A 9,761-nucleotide genomic window follows, 5' to 3' on the forward strand; every position below is an offset into this window, starting at 1 on the left:
TAAAGATGGGGTTTCACCATATTGGCCAGGCTGGTCTTGAACTCCCAACCTCGTGATCTGCCCACCTCAGCCTCCCAAAGTGCTGGGATTATAGGCGTGAGCCACCGTGCCCAGCCAAAGGAAAACTATTTTACCAGAGCCTCTGACTGGAGTTTTTACCAAAGCTTAACCAAGCTATAACAAGGGAAATATTCAAATCTAGTACATTGTAGACTTCCACATAGGGGAAAGAAAATAGCCGACTCAGACTCCCCAAAAGACTGAGATCTAATCATAAGACTACAAAATATTTTCCATCCTCCTCACCCTACTACCATATCAATAGGGCTCTAGTGTAATAACAGAGGAATACAGCTAAAATAACTGGAAGCCTCAAACTCTATTTAAAGAGTCTCTAGCAAAACCCAAAGCCAGCAGAGGAGACAAAAACAATGACACTGGAAGATATTTTAGCTTCTGACACCAGAGCTAAAGAAACAATATGCATAGACTAACTCTAGCCGGAAAAGCATGAAAACACAAAGCCTCACATTACCTCTGTTCCTCTTACCAGGTGTATTATGTCCAGCTTGCAACAACAAATTTCAAGGTATGCTGAAAGGCAAAAAACAATCTGAAGAGGCAATGCAAGCATCAGACGAGATTCAATATGGGAGACATTCTGGAATCATCTGACTGGAAATGTAAAATAACTATGATTAATATGCTAAAGGCTTGAATAGAAAAAGTGGACAACATGCAGAAAGGGAGGTAACCTGTAAGCAGAAAAATGAAAACTCTAAGAAAGAATCCAAAGGAAATGCCACAAATCCAAAAGTGTAATGGAAATAAAGAATGCATTTCGCCAGGTGTGGTGGCTCATGCCTGTAATCCCAGCACTTTGGGAGGCCAAGGTAGGTGGATCACCTGAGGTCAGGAGCTCAAGACCAGCCTGGTCAACATGGTGAAACCTCATCTCTACCAAAAATACAAAAATTAGCCAGGTGTGGTGGTACATACCTGTAATCCCAGCTACTCGGGAGGCTGAGGCAGGAGAATAACTTGAACCCGGGAGGTGGAGGTTGCAGTGAGCCGAGATCGTGCCATTGCACTCCAGCCTGGGCAACAAGAGCGAAACTCCATCTCAAAAAAAAAAAAAAAAAAAAAAAGAATGCATTTCATGGGCTCATTAGTAGACTAGAGACAGCTGAGGAAAGAATCAGTGAGCTTAGGGCTCATCAGTAGACTAGAGACAGCTGAGGAAAGAATCAGTGAGCGTAGGGCTCATCAGTAGACTAGAGACAGCTGAGGAAAGAATCAGTGCGCTTAACAAGATGTCAATAGAAACTTGCAAAATGAAAATGAAAAAAAAAAACTGCAAAAAGAAAAAAAAAGGAAGACACAGTACAGAATATCCAAGAACTGTGGGACAATTTCTAAAGATGCAACATGTGTGTAATGGGAATAGCAGAAGGAGAAGAAAAAGAATGGTGAAAGGAGAGTCATGAAGACTTGGGACGTAATGAGAGCGTATAACCGAAAAATCTAAGGGAACCTGGGCTTCTCTGGAGTGTTAGGGACCAATTGAAAAATAGACACAGAAATCAAATATGTTTCAATATGTCAGCCTTGTTGCTGATATTGGTTCAGAGAAAGTGGCTTGGACCCAAAGGCAAAATGACTTCCAACTCCTGCTCATCACAGATTACATTTAGCCACTCAGTCGAAACAGAGATGCTACACCGTTAGTGCTCCCTGGGCTGGGCTTGTTGCCTGAAGAAAGTAGAAATCCAGAACAGGTGTAGCTTGTGGGTGGTTAGTAACACAAGAGAAAGCCAGAGATGGAGATTTGCACACTCACTCATCCTTATCCTGAAGTTTTCAACCAGCTAAGTTACTTCCCCTGTGGAGGGAAGCCAGTAAGGAACAGAGAAAGCAATTGAATGAAAAATCTCCTCCTCCTGTGGGAGGAGAGAGTGCCACCGCTTGTTAGAAATGTGAGGCACGGGAAATACGCGTGTAGCCAGGGAGAAATCAACCTCTAAGCCGACCCCTGGAAAGTATACACGAACTGACATGAGGGGTGGAGCTGCAGATTGTGGCGCTTCCAGGCATCAGAAACACACTAGATTTAAAAATTAATATTTTAAAATGATACTTGTTCTGGTACATTTTTTCAGATCTACCTTGTGAGCAAATGAGGAGAAATGTATATTTAAAAAGACCATGGAAGGAGAAAGGAGATACTCCATAAATAAAAGAAAAATCATGCCTTATTCATTTTTGTTTTCCTAGATCCTACCAGAAACAGTGCCTTGGTCGACACAGTGTTTATAAATGAATGTTACAGTGGAAGACAATGAGGCACATATTAAGCAACTATTTATAGCTACTGTTAAGAATCATCATTATAAGTCTTTTAAAATGTTCTTGAACTCGTGGGTATCAGATAATAATTTTTTAAAAAAAAATCTGGGTCACTGAATATGTAAATTAATCAGATGAATAAATGAATCGTTTTCTCCAAAATAACCAGAGGTTTTTCAGTTGAGGGAAACTACCTGATAAATGAACTGAGATTTCTGTTTCCCTAAAATCTAGAATTGTTCAGAAAAAGAAAATACTTTGAGATATTTATGCAAACCTTCTGATGTGGGAAGATTCACCCATATCAAATTGATGGCATTTATATCTCACTACAATATAGCTTTGTTGAGTGACGAGATTTAAGAGCTATTAAGGGATTGGAAAGATAAAGATAAGCCTGACAGGGGAATTAAGACTAGAGAGAAAGTGAGAGTCTAGAGGAGGAAGGAAGGCTTAGGCTGGAAACGTAGGAAATGGGGAGCCATTGTCCATGAGCAACTGCATCTTCCTTTAAGAAGCCATTTCAGGCTGGGCGCGGTGGCTCATGCCAGTAATCCCAGCACTCTGGGAGGCTGAGGCAGGTGGATCACGAGGTCAGGAGTTCAAGACCACTCTGGCCAAGACAGTGAAACCCCATGTCTACTAAAAATACAAAAATTAACTGGGCGTGGTGGTGGGTGCCTGTAATCCCAGCTACTCGGGAGGCTGAGGCAGAGAATTGCTTGAACCTGGGAGGCAGAGGTTGCAGTGAGCTGAGATCGCGCCACTGCGCTCCAGCCTGAGCGACAGAGTGAGACTCCAACTCAAAAAAAAAAAAAAAAAAGGCAGAAAAAAAAGAAGCCATTTCAAACCTTTGCCTTATGGGTATATATGAATGAGGCTAATTCATATTTTAACCACACAAGTAAGCCAAAGGAGCTGGACTAGCAGAACTGCTGTCAGCAGAGCCTGTTGCAAGCTGTATCCCCTGGCTGTGTGCTTGACTGAATTCCTTTCTAGCCCTGGGTTGAGCGTCATTGATTTAGGAACCTCACTGGGCTGTTTTTGTTGTTGTTATTTCCATTGCTTGCCCACTTTCCTGATTATAACAATCAACCTAGTTGCAGTGGTCATTTCTTGCCTGTCCATTCATTCAGGGTATTCTTGGATTATATGTCAGATATCCATAAATTGCAAAACTGCATAAATATCAAGTGTGAGCCCTTAGAACCAGTAACAATAAATACCTCATTGTTGGACCAACCCATCCAGTGCCACTAAATCAATACTGCTGATAGAAATGTGTCTCTCCCTCTTCTAATCTTCCTCACCAAGAAAATTCTCTCTCTCTCTCTCTCCTCATTAATTATGAAATCAATAGACCCGGTAGGGTGGCTCATGCCTGTAATCCCAGCACTTTGGGAGGCTGAGGTAGGCAGATCACTGGAGGTCAGGAGTTTGAGACCAGCCTGGCCAAGATGGCAAAGCCCCGTCTCTACAAAAAATACAAAAATTAGCCAGGCATGATGGTGCATACCTGTGGTCCCAGCTACTCGGGAGGCTGCAGCATAAGCCAAGATCACGGCACTGCTCTCCAGCCTGGGCATCAGAGTGAGACTGTCTTAAAAAAAAAATTATAAAATAAACAACTTCCAGAAATTAGAGAGGCTTTGTCAAAACCCTGCATGATTCACTCTTGTTCATTCTTTGAATAACTCGTATGAGCAGAAATGGCCTTATAAGTAGGTAAAAGAGAATATTTACTTAGGAAGATTTTCGGAACATTGAGAATACTTGCCTGCAGTAACCAGCCTCCAACGTGACCCCCAGTGATCCCCACTTTCTGATATACATACCCTGTGTAACTCCCTTCCATATTGGGCCAGGGTGGGTCAGTGTGTCCAAGAGAATACGGCAGAAGTGATGACATGTCACTTCTGAAATTAAGTTATAAGAGACACCACAGCTTGCTCTTGATTGCACTTTCTCTTTGTCTCCTAGATCGCTTACTGGGGGGAAGCCAGCTGCCGTGTCATGAGTGCCCACTGTGGAAATGAACTGAAACCTCTTGCCGACAGCCACCCAGGTGAGCTTGGAACTGGATGCTCCAGTCCAGCCAAACCCTCAGTTTACTGTAACCCCAGTTGACAGCTTGACTACTACCTCCCGGGACACCCTGAAGCAGAACCACCCAGCTAAGCTCCTCCTGAATTCCTGACTCACAGAAACTATGCAAGATAATAAATATTTGTTGTTTTATCTCTTTAAGTTTTGCGGTAATTTGTTATGAAGCAATAAATAACTAGTAGACTACCCATGAATTAATTCTTTTACTAATTCATTTATTCAACAAGTACCTGTTAAAGTCTACAGTCTTTCAATCTCTGTAACACACTTCAGTGCCATAATAAAACAATATATCCCCTCAAGGAGCTAACAGAATCATTTGGAACACAAGTACATAAATAGTGTTAATTCAAATTGGTAAGTGCAATGAAAAAGTTATATTAAAAAGCATGCAAAACTAGAAAGTTTATCCAGAAGAGTTTGGTAAAGCTTCATAGAACTATCATACTTACATTGTGTCTTAAAGAACAAGGAGAATCAGCCAATGAGGAGATAAAATGTATTGCAAGGAAGAAATAGCCATTAGCCAAAGCTGAATTCATGAGGTATCATGCTGTATGCAGCGATTTGGAGTCAGTTTAGTGCTTCTGGAATGGAATACTGGAAGTAGAGAATGGCGGGAGATATATCTAGAAATGTATTACAAAGGGCCCTAAATGCTATATTAGAACAGTTAAAGTTTATCCTGTAGGTCCTGCAGAGCCAATGAGTGCCCATAAACAGACAAAAAAAATGTCATCATCAAATTTGCATTTGGTTACAGAATGAATGGAGGATGGATCTGAGGTCAAAAAGGCTAGAAGCCAGGACTCCAGTTGGAAAGCTGGTCTTGCAATGATCAAATAAGAGAGGATAAAGGCCTGGATTAGGGCCTTGGTGACAGGAATGGAGAGGACTAGATGACTGTTTGGACATGGGGAAAAGCAAAGGAGGAATAAAGGACAATGTTCTGCGTCGCGACTGTGTGACATGATGGAATGTGATTCCACCACAAGAGAAAATAGACAGAGGGGAGAAAAAGATTATTGGGGAAGTTTCTAAGTTTAGTCTGGGCTATGCTAAGGTTGAAACTGCTCCCCTTTGATAAGAAACATCATATAATTGGTAGTAATACCTTTGTTTACAATTAAAGTCCCATCATCCCTGGTAGGGAGGTATGACATGCCAACGCACACCGTAAGACAGTGAAGTGTAAAGAACTGAGAATCAGGAAATATGCACACATCAAAATGGCAATCTTTCATTGATAGAAAGAAACAAGACTTTATATAAATCTTGGCAGTCTTTTGGGTATAGGAGCGCCTGGCGAGGGGGTGGTGATTCAGTGGGAAACCGGCGAATCATGGGGAAATTCTATTACACGCAGGAAGCCAAATTTAGGATCTAAAATAGGACCTCCCTGACTCAAATTTCCTTTTCAAACATGGTATTATCAAGAGTAATTGGATTATTTCAAATGTTATTTCTAGAGTTTCATTTTAAAATAAAATTATATTGGCCACTCAAAGCACAGACTGGATTGCCATCTGTTTCCTACTCCAGTATATTCTTGCCGTCTGGGTATTTGCCTTCTCAGAGAAAGAAAGAGAAGGCAAACGGCTTAGGATGTGGGGAAGAATATGCAATGGGACTTATTGAAGATGGCAGCATAGCCCGGGGCTTTTTCTTCTTATTTGGGAAAGCTGTTGCTGGAGGAGAAAAAAAAAGTGAGAATGGGAAAGAAAGTAACTTTTTTTTTTTTTAGCACTTACCAGATGTCAAGCTTGACTAGGTGTTTTCCATATACTGTCATTTAATCCTCATACATTTGGAAGGTGTGTATTATTAACCCTGTTACAGAAATCAGGAAGCAGGCTTTCAGAAAGTTTAAGTAATTTGCCTAAAACTGCACAGGACACTGCTTTCAAAATCTATCTGTTTTCCCCCTTAATTAAATGATGAGTCACCTGTTCATTCACAGCTAATGTATATTGCCAGGAGAAAGTGATCCTTTTGCTTGATAAAACACACTTTTTGAATCATCATGGAAAATGTGCGGTACCCCAAATAACCCATCCAGAAACAGCAAAGAAGACGCGGTAGGGTAAGACTTTCTCTTCCCTAGTCTCAGCATATGGATAATTCCTCCTTTTGGAATTGAAGTCATAACTACTGAATTTTTCATAAATATTTTAAATGGAAAAATCCTCATTGCCCTTTTGAATTATAATTCTAATACTTGTTCCTGTAGGGGAAGAGAAAAGAGAGAGAAAGAAAAATGGGTAAGGAAAAAGTAGAGTTCCTTGGTAGTCCCATGCTGCCCAGAAATGATCACTGTTCAAAATTCATATAGTATTTCTATGAACTTTTTTCTAGGCAAATGCATATGTGTGTCTAAGTATGTACACACAGACACACACATATATGAGATTTTCCTATAAGGGCTTCTGTGCAATCTGCTTTTCTCATTTATTTAACAACATATTGTTTAAATATCTCATGATGCATATAGCTACCCGATTCGTTGAAAGAGCTTCACTCTATTCTATTATTTAGAAATGGTTACCAAACTTGGCCGGGCGCGGTGACTCACGCCTGTAATCCCAGCACTTTGGGAGGCTGAGGTGGGCGGATCATGAGGTCAGGAGATGGAGACCATCCTGGCTCACATGGTGAAACCCTGTCTCTACTAAAAATACAAAAAATTAGCCGAGCGTGGTGGCGGGCGCCTGCAGTCCCAGCTACTTGGGAGGCTGAAGCAAGAGAATGGCGTGAACCTGGGAGGCTGAGCTTGCAGTGAGACGAGATTGTGCCACTGTACTCCAGCCTGGGTGACAGAGCAAGACTCCGTCTCGAAAAAACAAAAAAAGAAACAATAAAAGGAAAAAGAAATGGTTACCAAACTTAAATAGCATTTCAAGAGCAAAATAAAGTTAATGAAGGGTGGAACAACATGCAAATCTGAAACTACCTATATTGTGTATCTCTAGTGCATTTGTTCTCTAGTGTCCATCTGTGTACCCTACAGTTAGTTGGCTCAAGAAGCAGATACTTTCAGATGAAATTTTCCCAGAGCAGAAAAAAAATTAAAAACTTAGTTGGACCATCGATTGCTGGAGTCAGAAGTAGACCCGCAGTTGCTCCTCAATCTTGCTTTGCACACTGGCAATGTCTCACCCACTCCCAACATCCCAACTCCTCTGTCCTGGGGCTCGTTCCCATGGCACATTATATTCTTTTACACCAGGAGCATCCTACAGAGAGTTGCCTACCTAAAAAGCGGCAGCCTGATGCTGATGAAAATCCAGCTATGGCTCACAACTGAATAAACTGTTTATCTGTTCCTGTTGTGTGATACAGTCACTACATACTCTAGAAAATAATTCTCTCTCTCTCTTTTTTTTTTTAGGCCCATGACATAGTTTTACTGCAGCTCCAATCTGACTCTACCCTACTCACACTCTATTCTCAGGGGTTTGGGGAAGACCACCCCACTAGGGGCCTTGTCCCCACCAGAGCTTGGACATGGGATCTCTCTCAAGCAGGGGACTTTGTCCTTCTTGGAGGCTTCCTGTCTTTCTCAGGACTGTACGTGCTCTGAGCTGGGCTCGGCTGACACTTGGCTGTTCCTTCAGTCTTGGCCCTGAGGCCATGACAATCTGGGAAGTTCCGGCTGTCCATGTCAGTGGGGCCTGGGGATGTGGCAGTCCACGTAGAAGTTCCTGGCGTTCTAGGGCAGACTGAATTCTGCCCCTTCCAGCTCCAGCATCAGCACGATCTGCCAGCCCAGCAGGGAGTTCTCCTGGAGGAGGGAGGCCATGTCTAGCATGCTGTCTTCCCTCTCTTCGGGAGGAGGCAGAAGGTCCAGGTCTTTGCTCACATGCACATGGCAGGTGGAGCATGCCAGGAAGGCTTCACAGGCACCTTCCAGGTTCACCCCATGGCATTGGGTCAGGTGGAGAATATTGTCCTCCGACTCTGCAGCTCACTGGATCCGCCAGCCTGACAGGTCTACAAACACCACGTTCACCACATCCCTGGGCACGTCAGCCTGTCTCCTGAAATGTCCTGGTTGTCACTGGCGCCTACGCCTCCCTGGACCCTAAAGAGCTCCTGGGTCTGTTACACAAGGTGTCCCTGGCAGCCCACAGCAGAACCCTGGCACTCATTCTTCCCCGGCCCTCAGAGGCGGCCATGACAGGTGTCGGGTGAACCAGTCAGACAATTATCTCTCTTATCTTTCATCATGGCTCACCAAAAGGGAATTTTTTCTCAAAGTATATATCCAGTTTTTTATGTCTGACCATTATAAATAAATCTTCCAAATTTGATGAAAAAGTTATCTAGTCATTTTCAAGTTAAATCATAATCACAAAAAAAGAAAAAAATAGAGCAAAACATGATGTCATTTACATAGATCGGGAGCCTGCAAATTAGAGCCATGGTTCAAATTCAGCCCATTGCCTGTTTTTATAAATAAAGTTGTTTTTTTTTGTTTTGTTTTGTTTTGTTTTTTGAGACAGAGTCTTGCTCTGTTACACAGGCTGGAGTACAGTAGAGCAATCTTGGCTCACTGTAATCTCCTCCTCCCAGGTTCAAGCAATTCTATTGCCTCAGCCCCCCAAGTAGCTGGGATTACAGGCATGTGCTGCCACGCCCGGCTAAGTTTTGTATTTTTAGTAGAGACAGGGTTTCGCCATGTTGGCCAGGCTGGTCGTGAACTCCTGACCTCAGGGGATCCACCTGCCTCAGCCTCCCAAAGTGCTGGGATTACAGGCATGAGCCACTGTGCCTGCCCTAAATAAAGTTTTAAAAAAAAACTTTTTATTAGCCCTGCCTAAGCAAGACCTCAAAAAATTTGGTTATCAACTCACACTGTTCCTCTCCATGGAAACTTTTAGTAAATGGCAAAAAACTTATTCATTCTAAAGAATGAGCATTATAAATAAAGTTTTATTGGAATGCAGCCACACACATTGATTTATGTATTGTCTATGGCTACTTTCACCCTATAATGGCCAAGTTGAGAAGTTGCAGCAGAGATCATATGGCCTTCAAAGCTTAAAATATTTACTATGTGGCCCTTTAGAGAATGTTTGGCAACCCCTGATATAAATCAATACTCAAGAATCTTTCAAATGATTTGATATGTTTTCTCTGCTAGAGTCCCATTTTGTTTCATAGAGACACAGTGCCTTATGTCAACAAAATGTCCCAGTGGTAAGAATTCTTAGAAGAGCAGCTCTTCAGTGAGACTGGTCTTTCTCTTTGGGGACAGTGAAATGTTTCTCTGTCTCCTCCGGTGATATCCCTCTAAGTGATGCCTTCTC

General features: G+C 42.3%; 1 non-coding gene and 1 pseudogene across 1 annotated transcript; both read right to left on the bottom strand.

Annotated features, from left to right (window-relative positions):
- Positions 1 to 6,881: 6,881 nt before the first annotated feature.
- Positions 6,882 to 9,232, bottom strand: LOC117979112 (ferredoxin-2, mitochondrial-like; annotated as a pseudogene).
- Positions 9,233 to 9,260: 28 nt separating this feature from the next.
- On the bottom strand, positions 9,261 to 9,375 carry LOC112438255 (U5 spliceosomal RNA). Its single transcript, XR_003026708.1, has one exon. It is a non-coding gene; the product is annotated as a U5 spliceosomal RNA (small nuclear RNA).
- Positions 9,376 to 9,761: the final 386 nt, after the last annotated feature.

Source organism: Pan paniscus, chromosome 1, assembly GCF_029289425.2.
Source record: "Pan paniscus chromosome 1, NHGRI_mPanPan1-v2.0_pri, whole genome shotgun sequence".
Lineage (NCBI taxonomy): Eukaryota > Metazoa > Chordata > Mammalia > Primates > Hominidae > Pan > Pan paniscus.